Consider the following 16,221-nt stretch of genomic DNA (forward strand, 5'->3'; position numbering starts at 1 on the left):
GAATAATGCAAAATTAAACATTAATGCCAGAATGCTACCTTGAGACAAGTGGCTTAGAAGTTGAAATAGGGTCTCTTTAAAAACAGTGAGTCATCCATTCTTACGTGTTAAACAAAAGGGGGATTTAAAACTTTGAGCACTGCACAAGGAATCACTAGATGAACTGGAAATTTAGTATACCAATTAACATTTTATTCATAATTAAGTCAGAGCATTGAAGTGCATCTGTACCCTGAAATTTAAATTTGAGGTGTAAGAACATGTCCTCAGTACCCTGAGAAAGTTCTTGTTTATCACAAAAAAAATACCCATAAAAGAGAAATAATAATATTCTTAATATCCAAGCGCAACCATGTATGCTTAATTAGTATCCAGTTCACTTAAATGCGTAGTACTAAATGGCATTTGCACATTTCCTTTGCCTGCCTCTGTCTGCAAACATCTTTACTGAATGCTTTCTATTGGTATCGCCTAGCTTATTGATACTTACACATACGTGCATGTGTCTGGGGGTTCGAAAAGCGATACCAAACATAGAAGTTTGCACAGAAAGTTATTGAACTATAATTGAATGTAATCGATAATGCTAGACAACTAGTTACATGTATGATATAGATCACGGCACCTGTAATTTTAGGTATTTGGGGACTGATCTTTTTAATTCAATATCTGTGTATGGGAGCAACCTCACACTCTCAGATTTCTCACAGATATTTTACAATAAACTTTAATACAGTTACAGTTTAAAGGCAGAGCTTAATGTGCTTTAATAGTTTGTTGGAATTTTCATGTACCCTTGCATACCACTTTATATGCAGAAAATGAATGAAACCAACCTGAGACAGAAAAAAAAAGAACAGTCTACAAAAACCACAACAATGGACATGTGTTTTATCTCAATTCTCATGCTTCTAAGCTTGAAATTGGATAGAAGGGGAACTAGAAGACACAGAAAATCTCAAATCAATGGAGATCATCCACATTACATATGTGACCCGCTACAACAAAAAGGTCCTAAAGTCGCGCACGGTCGAAGCTGTGAAAATTGAGTTTGAAGTCAGAGCATTAGAATGGGTCAAAACTTACGATTTTCTGATTTTGATATATTATTGGAGTCTAACATGTCTCCTATCATCTGTCGAAATTTTGAAGCAAAATGATCAAAGGAAAGATTAAAAAACCGCGTTTTTCTGAGCCATGTTTTTTTGCGTTTCAACGAAGCAGAAACTGGTTCGAAAATTTGGATTGAGCGCCACAGATAGGTTCCACCCCTAACAATGACCAGAGTGATCTCATTGGTCAGTTTGCTGCTTGCTGCTTGCTGCTAACCGAAGCGTGAAGCTCGCACACTGCCCAGTCGACTGGTGCATGCGGGCGGGGTGCGCTATGCTCAGCCGCTTCTCACATCCTGGTCACTGATTGGTTGGTGAGGAGACCGCCGACGCTGATGTGCTTGAATGAACTCTTTGGGGGTTGCTAGGGCTTACCTTCTATTGTCCAGAGGTGAAAACTGACTTGCGTGTCCCTTGATCGCGATTGCATCGAAAGGAAGACTTTTAGGGCGCTTTTCTTGAAACAGTGATTTTCAAGACGTCTCGACATGCTCTCTTTTAAACATCGATATCTCCGCAGATGATTATTTTTATAAAATGTGTTATATATCAATTTAAAGCAGAAAGATTAGGGGATTATATAATACAATTTTCAAATAATCGACATCGCCCGACTTTAGGATCATTTTGTTGTAGCGGGTCACATATTATCATCCCTATCATATACTGGACAACTCAGCCTAGGTACAACTTTTTCTGAATTTAGTGTGCAGGGTCATGTGTGTTTATTTTTTCTTTGATAACTCACTAAATGATGCAAAAGAACAAATGCTTCAAAGATCTTGTAATCCATAGTATTAATTGTTCTTACCTGTTGCTCTGATTTGTAACCAGCGCTGTATTGGAATGCAGCCTACATATAGTGCATTGATAAGTAAATGATAATTGATAAGAACCATCCCAGACAAAGAGTAAAAATTGTCTACAACTGTTGGGACAAAGAAGACATATCATGATTCCATCAACAGCGCTTAAAATGAAACTATACGATCATATAGGTCCAATACCTACCCCTAATCAAAAAGTGTTTAAAAATCAGTTACAGGTATTGGTTTTACAGGACAAGTCCATCTTCATATACATGTGGATTGATTGAATGCAACAATATCATAAGAACACATCAGTGAAAGTTTGGGGAAAATCAGACAAACTGTTCAAAAGTTTTGAATTTTTAAAGTATCTGCACAGTCACTGCTGGATGAGAAGACTACTACAGTGTATGATGTCATGTGCGTGCAACGACATAAATAAAATCAAAAGAGAATTTCACAAAACTTCACTTTTTGAATAAAGTACGAATTTCATCAACTTGTTACTGACATAATATATATGTTAAGGGTAATATTATTCCCCCTGCCTTCTGAAAGAGAGAAGTTAAGTGTTCTTTTGTTATGCTAAAAAAATGAAAATATGTTGAATTTTCTTTATTCTTTCTTTATATCGTTGTACGCATTGTGACATCACAAGCTATAGTAGACTTCTCATCCAGCCTTGAGTGAGCAGAAACTTCAAAAATGCATAACGTTTGAACAGATTGTCCGATTTTCCTCAAACTCTCACGGATGTGTTCTACTAATATTGCTACATTCATTCAGCCCACATGTTTAGGAAGGTGAACTTGTCCTTTAAAGTATTAAAGTGATGGGGAAAAAACACCCCCAAACAAAACTGATAATTATTGTATGCGAACACCAAATCGTCACCAATCATTGCACTTTGCATCACAATGTAAAGATCAGTCCAACATGATTTTTTCAAACCCCTTGAGAAATTCATGAAAATAAAATCCCCACAAAATATATGGTGCATACAGCATTCAGTTTACTCCATCTATGAGAAATAATAAAGATGTACGACATGTAAGTAGGATTGCTCAATATAAGCACAAAGGAGTTGCAATTAACAGATGGAGCTATTTGTTGTACACCATACTCTGACATGCTACCAAATACAGTGTGTCTCACACGGCCAGCCCCTCATGTTACTGTATACGCTATAATTTTCGCGTACATAAATTTTCGCGAATTGCCGCTGTCACACATTTTCGCGAGTGGTTAAATTCGCGATTTGGGGACCAGAGAAAATATGAAGTGGCAAAGAAAGTGTGAATTTTCAACTTACTAGCAAATAAGAATGATACTAGTTATACACTGCATGAAAAAAACTTACCAAACTCTGCGAACTAGTAAGTTAGAATTCAACATTTTTGAAGTGGTTAAGTCCATCGCGCTAGATTTCTGACGAGTGGTCCCCTTGCGATAATGGATTGGCTCTCTACAGTATACGTAATACATAAGTAGACGTGGACGTGCGTAAACAAGCTTAGCCAGTATGGTCTGTTCGGTAAGCCGGGACATGGTATACTAGTACTGAAATGTTCGTATCATCAAGGCAAGGGATTCATTTTGGAAGGTAATATTTTCGCGTGTTGTTAATTTCGCGAATAGCTCCTGACTCGCGAAATTCGCGAAAATAAAACCCCCGCGAAATATATAGCGTATACAGTAATTCATGGGTGTCTGTAGACATATTCTGTAATACATTACAAATCACAAATCGACAATCACACGGCATTGTGCCAGGCCAAGCCAAGAAACAATCCTTTAATCATTGCATGTTCCTTGTAGCATGAAAAGTGAGAAGGTCTTCACTTTAGCCTCTGACAGGTTGTTTGCTATTTAATGCTTCTTCAGAAAATGAATGCTTGCCAACAGTAATGAGTATTGTGTTCCCTGCTGTGCTTCCTTTCTCAGTACTTCACCTTCCTCTTTCACAGAGTCCGTCTTTCATTCTGTCTGTTCCCAAGCTTGCCTCCATTCCCGATTGGGGAAGTTTCCCTGCATCATTTCTTTGTCTTCCTTTCAACCTCTTGGCACTGCTACACAACTTTATGACTGTTTCGGCCTGCATGTGCAGTTGATATTTCAGATCTTACAAGTTAAAGGACAAGTTCACCCTAAAACATTGAGTGAATGCCGCAATATTAGTAGAACACATAATTAAGTGAAAATTTGAGGAAAATCTGACAATCTGTTCAAAAGTTATGAATTTAGGAAATTTCAGTGCTGTCATTGCTGGATGAGAAGATTACTGCAGTTTGTGATGTCACATGGGTACAATGACATAAAGAAAATACTTTTTAAAAATCAACATATTTTCACTCTTCTTTAATAATAAAAGAGCACTCCACTTGCCTCTTTCAGAAGGCAAGGGGAACTAGAAAAGCACTCAGAAGGCTCAGACCTCTGCCAAGCAGCTCATTTTCACCCCGATACGCAAGCTGAAAATTTCCAAATTTCCCCAATACAGAGGCCTTTTGTTTATGTCATCAGCTTACAGCTACGCGGCAGCTCGTACATCGGCCAAGCAGAGCATACACTTTAGTGCGGGTAACACTCCTGTATGCACTGCTTGCACTCCTATTAAAGTTCATTGACCCTACCTGCCAAAAGATCAAAGATCCTCCAAAAATTGATGAAAATTCCTAGATCACTACCAAAATTCAATCATCTGTTCCTTGCGTCATTATCAACTGTTCCTGCATGTTTCATCCAAATCTGTTCACAACTTTTTGAGTCATTTTGCACATAGACAAACAAACGCTGATGAAAACACAACATCCTTCCTTGGCAGAGGTAATTATGTTACCCTTCCATACGTCAGTATCAAAAGTCAAGGAAATGTGTGCTTCCCCCCCCCCCCCCAAAAAAAAGGAGAAATTTTGTGGAATTCTCTTTGTATGTTTCTTACATTGTTCTACGCATGTGACATCACAAACTGTAGTAGTCTCCTCATCCAGAGATGGGAATGTCGGCACTTCAAAATTTCATAACTTTTGAACGGATTGACTGATATTTCAAAAACTTTACTGATGTGTTCTACTAGTATTGCTGCACTCACTCAATCCACATATATGAAGGTGAACTTGTCCTAAAACAAAACAAAACAACTTTGTGACAAGAACAGTTTTAGTATGGGGATACATACGTTCCTCTAATTATGATCACATAGTAAATTTGTATGGTGTAGCAAACATTCATAAAATGCCAGAAGTTCCTTTTTAACACTATTTCAAATCACATACGTTTTCAGCCTCAGTACACTGTAAGGAATGTAACTGTACTTTAGACAGAGTGCTAGACAAGTACTGAATTATATCACATGAATGCTTGAAAAACACTTGTCCCAGACTATGGACATACCTCCACATGTTACCCAATATCACGTTGCCTACATAAAGTCACAGACACAGAAGCAAAAGAAAAAAAAGAGAGTAAAATAACATAAAATAAAATAAAATGAAATACATACAGTTGCCTACGAAATCATTCATACCCTAGCCTTGGACATTTTCAGTGCTTTTCTTTCTGATAAGTGAATGATAGAGTAATCATATTCTATCACCTACAAATTAAAAAACATTTGGTTTGACTTCATTTGCATTTAAACAATACAAACATTGATATTTCAGGATTTTTGGCTGTCATCAATTATTGTAGGCCTATATTATATTCGAATGTAACAATACTCGCTGGACATAGTGAAATCCAGTGTACTGAATGCTGTTACAATGACAAACAAATGGCTTGTGATCAATATTGATGACTAATGTCTGAGTTTGGATAAAGTCTGTGAAGCCTTTAAAATGAATATCCTTACAAATTTTTTTTTTTTTGGTTACGCTAGTGAGATGAACTGGAGATAAAATGAATTTTAATATGACCACCTACATTGTAATTTATTAAACAGATGCCCCAGTGCCACTGTAAATTTATTGTTTATTAGGAATTCAAGGCATGAATGGAAAAAACAACAACAGGGATATGAATAATGTTGCAGACAACTGTACATAACAATAAAAAGCAAATTGATCACAGTGATTTGGCTAGAAACTGAACTTATTTTATACCACTTATACTAATACTATATTTTCCCCCATACTTTTGACAACTTTAGTGTTTCTTCATTGTCTCCATTAAATATTTTCCACAAATAGGATTGATTAGGGATTGTTGCTATGGCATTGAATTCTAGCAATCCATCACTTATTTCGCCACCCATAGGAACAATCCATGAGCAACATTATGAAATCAAAATGACAATACACATTTCAACAGCAATTTTTAAAGAATGCAGCACTACAAATGACCGATCATTTCCATGAAAGCAACCCCATGTACCAATTTCACCTTTGAGAACAGAATGATCCTCTTCTCAACTGCCACCGGCTAGTGTGTGCTGATGGAGGGTTCAGGGCTATTGCTGCTGACCGATTACTGAAGACAACTTAGTGTACAGCATACTGTGGCCGTAACTTAATCAGGATAAGTCAGGAATTACGAGGTTAACCATTGGGTCACCAACATGTACACCAGGCACTTTAGCTCATTACATGGGCCTACATGACACTATAGCTTGGGCACACATGGATATTAGCAACAAGCTCAGTCCACATCTATGTATACCAGAATGTATTCATTGATGATAATTCATGTTTGCTTTTTTAATATCAATTTTGGGTGCAAATTTATTGCAATAGACCCTTGAACAATTGTTGCTTAAGTTATGGTTTCATCAACTTTTCAAATAAAATAGTCCCTTCCAGCTGGTAGCTCAAGATACTTCTTTTTTGTTTTATTCATCCTGTCAGTTGATGGTGTTGAAATATACTACACACTAAATTTTTTATGCATCATCATCATCACTTGCCAGTTGTTTCATAATACTGTAAAAGTGGAAATTTTCACGGTGTTGAAATTTTCGCCCATTTCGCACAACCAGAAACTAGCATGAAAATAAAAGCCCACGAATCTTTTTGCTTGCCATATCTTCCTGTGCGTGACATCTTGATTCCGCCAAATTAAAAACATGTGAAACTCTTCTGACCCGGCCAAGTGCAAAAAATTAGTCGCGCGAAAATATCCACTTTTACAGTACATCTACATGTATTGTTCTAGCTTCGGATTGCAAGCTGTCATGTGGCATGCTGAAGCTGGGGCCATGATGGGCACACTGCTAATGGACTATACATGATGCACTGTCCGGCAATACATCTTAATTTGTTTCAATATCCACACATATGATGTAGTTTTCATAGCTTGCAAAATAGCTCCGACAAGACCTCTGGTAAGAATGTTTTCACAGGACAACATCCAAAGAAAGGACTACAGATTTACAGCGGAAAATGGCTTACAGCACTGAACCTTATAAACTTTGTGTATTTAACCCATCCCCGTCACATCCCACATATATCGTGGGTTTTATTATTTATGACCAAAAGAGGGCATCCTATGACCTGAGACTTGGCCAGGAGCTGTAGAATGATTTTAGCCAATCATAGAGATCGTTACTGGGACTCTGAAAAATAATCTATGCATAGAAATCTATTTTAGAATGTCTCTTATTGGCCAAAACACCTACCAGGGGTTCGAGCCTGCTGAGAAACTAATCAATATTCATGTTTACAGCGCGCATGCATCTTTGTTGCTCCAGCAACGGCAGTGATTTCCTACGCGCAGTATCGTGTTATCGATAGCAGTTGAGACTTGTTGCCCGATACCTGTTTACTCACTGTGGTTACGAAGGTATTGCTGTGTCGCATTACGTTAGTGTGACATAAGTTCTGTAGGGTTTCGTCCATTTCTCTCATTTTTCTCTCTTTTGCTTTCATTTCACTCTATCCCTTTATTTTCAGAGTACAGCCGTACATCTGATCGTGTTGTGTTCCATTTTTTGTTGCGTGATTATTTCGTTTGCAGCAATTTGGAGGTGAGTTTTTGTTAGAATGTCGGTTGATTGATTGAACGTCGTTGTGTGTGTGTGACCATCATACTTTTCATGTAGCCTACTGTGCTGTACTCGTTTCTACCTACCGTAAGCGTCTCCGCAGCAGCTCCGTCCTTCGTCATCAAGCTTCGTGTTTTCATCGTAGTATTTCTCATTGTAGTTTTTCTTCTCCTTTTTAGATTTCGGTGCAAGATATTCTGTATATTTTTTTCTACGGTAATTTGCCTTCGTTGTCGATCGTATTCGTGTTTTATTATTTTTCCACCTCCATTTCATTTTTGTGCTGCAATATGTCTGCGAGGTATGAATCGTATGCTGATGTGTTTGGTTTGAGTGACGAAGATGAGAGTGATTTTGAGGGTTTTGCGGTGGATGAGATCGGTGGGAATGACTCTAATGATGACAGTGATGTTGGTGAAAGTTCGAGTGATGATGGTGATGGTGTCATTGGTGATGATGATGAGAGTGACACTGACAGTGACACACAAGCTGACGCTCAGGAGTGGTCTAGAGACCTGCATTCTTTTTTGGCAAGGTCCTTTTCAGGACCTCCACCTGGACCGACAACAAAACTGAATGAAACGTCTACAGTGCTGGATTTTTTCTTCTTGTTGTTTCCTTTGACTTTGATCCAGCACTTGGTCCAGGAGACAAATCGGTATGCTGCACAAAAGCGGCAAGCCAACCCAAATCTCCCTAGGTGGCAGCCTGTGTCGGTGGAAGAAATGAAGTGTTACCTTGGTATTCGGCTGTACCTCAGCATAATGCCTCTCCCAGAAATGCGCTGGATGTGGAGCTCCGATGATGTTTTTGGCCATCTCCGTATCGCTAAGTTCATGTCTCGGAAACGTTTTGAAGGAATTAGCGTGAATTTTCATGCTAATGATCGAACTCAACACCGACCAAAAGAACATCCAAATCATGACAAGCTGCACTTGGTTAGACCGGTGTTGAATGAAGTTTTGGCAAACTGTGTGCAGCAATACAATCCTCACCAAAATTGTTCAGTTGATGAGGCCATGATTGCTTTCCGTGGCCGTCTCGGATTCCGCCAGTACATTCCAAGCAAGCCGACGAAGTATGGGATAAAGGTGTGGATGAGAGCTGACCCTGTGAATGGATACTGCAATGAGTTTCAGGTGTATGTTGGGAAAGAGAAGAGAAGAGGGCGTGAGAGAGGGTTGGCAGCACGTGTAGTGACTGAGATGACTGAACGGCTTCGGGGGAGGCATCATGTGGTGAACATGGACAACTTTTTCACCACGGTTGACCTGTTTCAGAGCCTCCAGCAGAAGGGCACCCTTGCTCGAGGGACGGTTCGTCGCAACCGTCGAGGTTTGCCACATGCTGAACTTGCCGAGCCTAGGCTGAAAGTACAGGGTGAGTTCAATGTGCTCCAGCGTGGCCAGCTTTCAGCCTATGCTTGGCAGGACAAGCATCTTGTGAACCTGCTCTCTTCAGCCGATGATCCTACAGCACAGACAACTGTTGATCGAAAGCAGCAAGATGGGACTAAGAGGGTGGTCCCATGCCCTGTCGCTCTCCGTGAGTATAACAACTTCATGAGAGGAGTCGACCGAGCTGACCAGCTGAGGACGGAGTATCCAACCTTCCGTGCGAGTCGGCGGTGGTGGGTGTATGTCTTCTGGTTCCTCTTTGATGTGGCCGTAGCTAATGCATTCATTCTCATGAATGAATCTGAGGCCCATCAGAGGGAAACCAGAAGTGGACGCCCAAAACCGCTGACTCAGCTTGAGTTCCGGAAGCATTTGGCAAAACTTCTCCTCAGCTGCCATGGTGATGACGGTCGTGATGACCAGAATCATGGTGGTCATGCTCTTGGGAAGGGACCATCTCGGCGAGCGTGCCAGGCGTGCAAGAGAGAGAGGCGGCGTTGTGAGACCCGAACGTTCTGTGTGAGGTGTGAAGTGGTGATGTGCAGCAAATCCTTTGCTGCATATCATGGATGGTAGATGGTGCAGGAGAGAGCAGCGAGAGCATGAGGTGTAAGTGGTGATGTGTTTGCAGCATATGGGTGGTAGATAGTGTTTTAGTGTTCTGTTTTGTTTGAGAGTGGCATCTCACTGTGATCGATTTTCAGTTGTCAGTGCTGTCAGGATTCCAAATAACGCTTCATTTCTGTTTGTAAATATTTTATGGTAATTCATTGTAAAAGCAATGTAACATTTCAAACTGGACTTCCTTGAGGAAAAATTTATCAAACTGGTAACATGAAAACAAAAACTTCACATTACTCTGTTTTGTAATGTCCTTTCTAATTCACATATGAGCAATCACTGCAGGAATTTAACTTCCTATTTTCTTTTACCTTGTCCAGTTATTCAGGTTCACTTCAAAAATTAATTCAACTAAAAGCTAGACAATAAATTTGTATTAGGTCCAGTTTGAAATGTTAGCTTGTTTACTTGTTTATTGTATTCACAATTGTACATGTATAGTTATGTTGTATGGAATGCTACAATAAAGAGAGCCTGCAGAGCAGGTGTTTTCCATGCTGTCCCTTTCATTTCCTTCTCTCTTTTTTCTTTGCCCTTGGATGAAAAAAAAAAATCCTACTTTGCCATGTAAAGACAGAACACATAGCAACATCAAATATCATGACATTTGTAAATATTAGAACCTAATAAGCAAATGATAATGATTATGATAATTATAATAATAGTAATAATACTGTAATAATAATAGGTATAATAATAATAATAATAATTTTAATAATTTAGATAATAATGATTACAAAATAATTCTAATGGTATTTGGAAATAAAAGAAAAAAATACATCAACTATTGTAATTCATGTTTGGACTATAAATGATTTCTTATGATATAAGACATTTCTTGTATTATATGAAATTATTTATAGTGCAAACATGAATTCTAATAGTTGACTTATATTTGTCCATATTATTATTAGCTCATTCAAATGTACAAGTAGTACAACATAGTTTGATAATGATCAAGAGAAACCTGAAAACTATCGTGGTAAAAAGTGATATGACAGGTACTTCTGACAAAGACTGCTTCATCTGATAATGCCTGAATTTCTGTAAAAGAAAAACAGAGAAGGTAAGATTGTAAAATCAGTAATGCCACTGATAAAATCACATTGGCATACATTTACATCTCACAGGAACTGCAGTAGTTGTACGACTACATAACAGCTGATTACTTATGCATCGTTGCCATGATCGCGCGACGTAACTGCAAAAAGGAGCGTTGAATTTAGACTCGAATCAAGAACTCTTCATATTATTATTATATTTGTTATTCGAAAAGAGAGAAATTTTGGGAATGAAAACCCTCCAAAATATTTGCATTATGTTTCAAAAGTGTACAATAAATATATAACGTATTCATATTTACGATTCTATAAAAAACTGGAATTACCGCCCAAATATGAAATAAAGGGAGGGCTTCTATCAAGGCAAATTTCGCCCCAAGAATCTGTAGCACACCGTATCTGGTGCATTCCTTGCGTTCTTTGCCACATGACAAAAAGCACCTTCACTTCATGCAGTACGTGTTCTACAGTACAGTACACACGCTGTTGTATTGGTAGCTGTATGAAGTTCACCGATCTCATTCTTGATCTCGTCGTGCGAGGAAAACTCAGAAATACTATTCTCAAACTCAGCCAAACGTGAACTGGGAATCTACATTAGAGTGTTAAGACCGTTTGCTGATCGTTTTAGTGGATTTTGATTTCGCTATTCGTTTTAGCTTTCGAAAGTGTGGCTTTTTTACATCGGATTCCTTTGTACCATGCCACGTTTTCGTTTTTCCGAAGCAGCATAACCCACGTGTTTACAACTGCGTCACATGTACGGTCTTTGTTTTCCCACGCTATCGCGATCGAAGATTGAGAGAGAGCGATAACTCGTGTGGTGGGAGACATGCGGATTTCTGCACAGGGTGAATGAATAGTCAAACGTATCGTGATTGTATTACAAATCTTTTTTTTGTGTGTCTCTAAAAATTTGAAATATGTTATCTAAGCATAAATATATCGTGATTCATTCATAAAATAGATTAGCAATCGCAAAAAATCTCTTTTATTAGAGTTACTTCATGATGTTGCAAAACAAAACCCCCGTGACTGAATGGAATGTCCCACAGTTGTCTCCGAGGGAGTCGAGGACATTGTGGACGCTTCGATTTACGTATGGGTAATGTGTGATAACAACGGGGTTGAAATGAAGAGGAAATACAAAAAAAATACACACAAACGTAACATTTCTTTCAGAATTCATACATTTTATTATTTTCTTTCACATAATTCACACAAACTAGCGCTGTATTGAGTCAACTAAGTGCACATTCGCTCGAGTGTACACGCATCAACCCTCCTGCCTAGTGGGAATGACACAGGCATTTTTTCAATGACGTATGAATGCCCTTCGCGTGTAGATCGCGCCGTAGGGAAGATTGCGCCCAAGTTCACTGCCGACTTACTAAACAGGCACAAACTTACAGATTACACAGAGGCCCGTACGTGGATGGGTTAAAGGACAAGTCCACCTTCATATACATGTGGATTGTGTGAATGCAACAATATTAGTAGAACACATCAGTGAAAGTTTGGGGAAAATCAGACAATCCGTTCAGAAGTTATGAATTTTTAAAGTATCTGCGCAATCACTGCTGAATGAGGAGACTACTACAGTGTATGATGTCACATGCATACAACGGTATAAGGAAAATAAAAAGAGAATTCCACAAAACTTTACTTTTTGAATAAAGTGCACATTTCTTCGACTCATTACTAACACATGTTAAGGGAAATAATATTATTCCCCTTGCCTTCTGACAGAGAGGAGTCGAGTGTTCTTTGTTATGCGAGAAAAGTGAAAATATGTTGAATTTTCTTTATACTTTCTTTATATCGTTGTACTCATGTGACATCACAAGCTATGGTAGTCTTCTCATCCAGCCGTGACTGAGCAGAAACTTCAAAAATTCAGAACTTTTGAACGGATCGTCCGTTTTTCCTCAAACTCTCACTGATGTGCTCTACTAATATTGCTGCATTCACTCAACCCACATGTCTATGAAGGTGAACTTGTCCTTTAATGCAATCAAACCCAGGTGAAATAGAATTGCATCCAGTGACTACATTCGATATGATGAGGATTATGCAATGCAATTCAAGTCAGAGCTGATAGGTACAGTCTTCCCCTAGAGTGAGACAAAGGATACAAGGTAACTGAAAGAGGATGCTGCACTGAGTATCTTTTAATATAGAAGTAAGGAAAAATCTAAATGGAGGACTGACTATACAGCAAGATATTGTCAACACACCAGCAAAGAATGACAAGTCATGAATTGGGCATAGATGTTTCATATATATGTCTGCAGCATATTACAAAGTGGATTGTTGGTTGTTTTAATGCTAGGCTAGGGACTATCAGACCCATTTCTCTTGCCTGTTATAGTAAATGCACATGGACATACATTGTGACTGCTATTTGATACATGTACTTGTATCACATTCTGAAGACACATGTTTGCACTTTTATTGCACCTACTTTTGTCACCTGCTGGCAAATATATCAGAGATTACTCTGACTGGTAGTCACATGTTTGCACATACTTGAATGATCATCTGTCTTTGTGCACTAGCCATTTTCTTTGCGTTTGTCGTGTTGGTACTATCCATCTTTTACTTTACTATCCATGTGCATCCATTGTGGCCCAAAAGGTACCCATCAAATTTATGTTTCAATTGGATACCTCAATCATTTACATTGTCCACAAAATCAATTACGGACAGAAGGACTGACAGATGGACGGATGGACAGAAGGATGAACGGAAAACCCCCAAACATGTAATTTCTCCTGCGACACTTCATGGTGGAGGAATAAACACACACACACACACACACCCACACACACACACAAATCCACTGAAATCCAGCACAAGAACTGTAGTTGGGGGAGGACACACATCAAATGTGACACAGTGGCCTATAAAGGTTGGAACAAAAAGGGCAGTATCACCAGAAAATTACAGGAAAGGAACTATCAAGTATTATATTCCACATACTAAGAATCTTGCTATAGGATTGGTCAAGAGCTGATCACGTGATAAAACGTACAAGTTTTGCCCATCACATCACCTGAGAAGAACTAGGTCACTTGATAGTACACAGTGCAACGCACTTTCCCTTCAGTGTCGCGCGATGCGCGCAGCAAATTCATTGTTTTGTCATCTATAAAGATAGCTGTTTGTTTTGCTGATCTCTGGCAGTCCATACAGTCTTAACGCGAGATGAGTACGCGTGAAATAAAAGTGCGTTGCACTGTGGACTATCATATAACTAGGTCACTTGATAGTACACAGTGCAACGCACTTTCACTTCAGTGCTGAGCGGTGCGCGTAGCAAATTCATTGTTTTGTCATCTACGCGCACATGTAGCCTAAGCCCTAACGACACCTAAAGACAGCTAAAACGGTTTCAGATGTGGAATAAAATGGGAATTTCTAGGACCCTTGATGTGGAATATAAAGCAAATAATCAACTTTTAGTTTCAGGTAATGAGACAGACTATCACTTCCTTGGCGATCTGAATGTGTACGCTATCTTTACTCAGCTGCGCTTCGGAAAGATAGCTACATCCAGATCGCCTCGCAAGTGATAGTTTGTCCCATCACCTTCACCAACGTTGATTATTTGCTTATTATCAACTTACTTCATCCTACCAGGTTTGAATGAAATTTGTCATGTAATGATTAAAACTTTATTCCTCCCCTTATCCATAGTACACCTCTATGCAACTTGTAATAGAGCCTCACATGCATACTGGCGGTACTGTATTTCCCAACTCTGCCCTGTACAGTGTTGCATGTACAAGCTGAAACACTGAGGGCACTATCACCAAAAGATAGGCTGCTAGATTTTCCACTGCTACACATCCATAGCATATTTGAATGAAATCTGTCAATAACTGTTTATGGTAGAATATACACAGGAAAAGTGACATGGTGATTAGGTAGGGCTACTGGCAATGCAACATCACTGAATCCAAGGTATCCTTAAGAGACTTTGATACCCAGGGGCTGTTTGTAAAAGAATTTAGGTTAACATGTGAAATAAACAACAACATAAATTATGGTATGTTGTGTGGGTCTTAAATAAGTATTCTCATTTCACAATGAAAGCAAAAATGTTGAAGACTTTTTGAAGTAGCCATTAACCAGTTCCTTACAGGAATCTGGTATACCGGTACCAGGTTCCCAAAATGTACACAAGTGTGCTTGCATTTGTGGCCTATGAATTCATATCAATTTATATTTTGCTGCCCAGAAAAATAGCTTTCATAAAAAGATTACAGTTTCTTCTCTCAATTTCTGTTTTTGCTCTGTATGAAAACTGCATGTATCGCAGTATTATTTGCCTTTTCTCCATAGTTTGCGCTTGTTTTGCTGTGAAACTCATATGAAGATGTACATAGTGCTCAAGGTTGAGCCTAGTAGATTTTTTATTTTGCTGACCCCATGATCATATGTGAGCCATCAGCACATACTCTTTTCATACCTTCCACCCAACTGATATTTCCATTGTTTGATGGCACATGTACAACTAGTTGACCATAGAAAGGGGGTACATGTATAATGTACTACTTGATTGCTTTCGCACAGGTGGATTGCCAACCTGTCCGTTCTCTCTTGACTTGCAAAAAGAATCTTGTTTGGGGCACTGAAGGTGCTCTGAGAATTGCCGGAGGAACAAGTTAATATACAGATCAAAATAGTGACAAAAGAAATTTTCTGTGAATTATGAAAACAATTTAAAAGTGGATTCTGGAAGGCTTTAACTGAATAGGGAAACCAGGGGCATAAGTTGATTGTAACTTTAAAGCTCAACTCACATTCTTTGTGAGCCCCCCCCCCCCCCCCCCTCCATAAAAAAAAAACAAAACAAAACAAAAAACAAAAACGGTACAGTTTAGTCCTGTCACAGACATGCGAAATGCTGGCCAGTCCTGAAACATAATGCAGAAGGCAATGACTTGTTGCTGTTGTTTTAAATAGTTCCTTGTATTTATCATTATGAAACCTTTTCATCATGATGCTCAACTCCAAGATTTTGTTATTATAATGATCTCTTACCTCAAAATAACTTGCTCTTTTGTTTGTCTTGTCAGAGGCAATGTCCAGGAGACCACTCTGTCCAGCCATCTCCTTGGTTGCCATGATGTCAGTCTACATGTAGGCCTACAGTGTACTCTTATCCTTCAGATGGGTGCCTGGCTTTCCCCTAGCCAGCCTCATTTAGGGCATGCTCAAACCTGGTACCTGTGGCAT

At 38.9% G+C, this 16,221-nt stretch overlaps 1 pseudogene; it reads right to left on the reverse strand.

Moving 5' to 3' along the window:
* Positions 1-16,221, reverse strand: part of LOC139737626 (uncharacterized) — a 96,851-nt pseudogene that overhangs the window by 50,296 nt on the left and 30,334 nt on the right.

Source organism: Diadema antillarum, unplaced genomic scaffold, assembly GCF_040938485.1.
Source record: "Diadema antillarum isolate AM-2024a unplaced genomic scaffold, OU_Dant_1.0 seq00000697_RagTag, whole genome shotgun sequence".
In the NCBI taxonomy this organism is placed as follows: Eukaryota; Metazoa; Echinodermata; class Echinoidea; order Diadematoida; family Diadematidae; genus Diadema; species Diadema antillarum.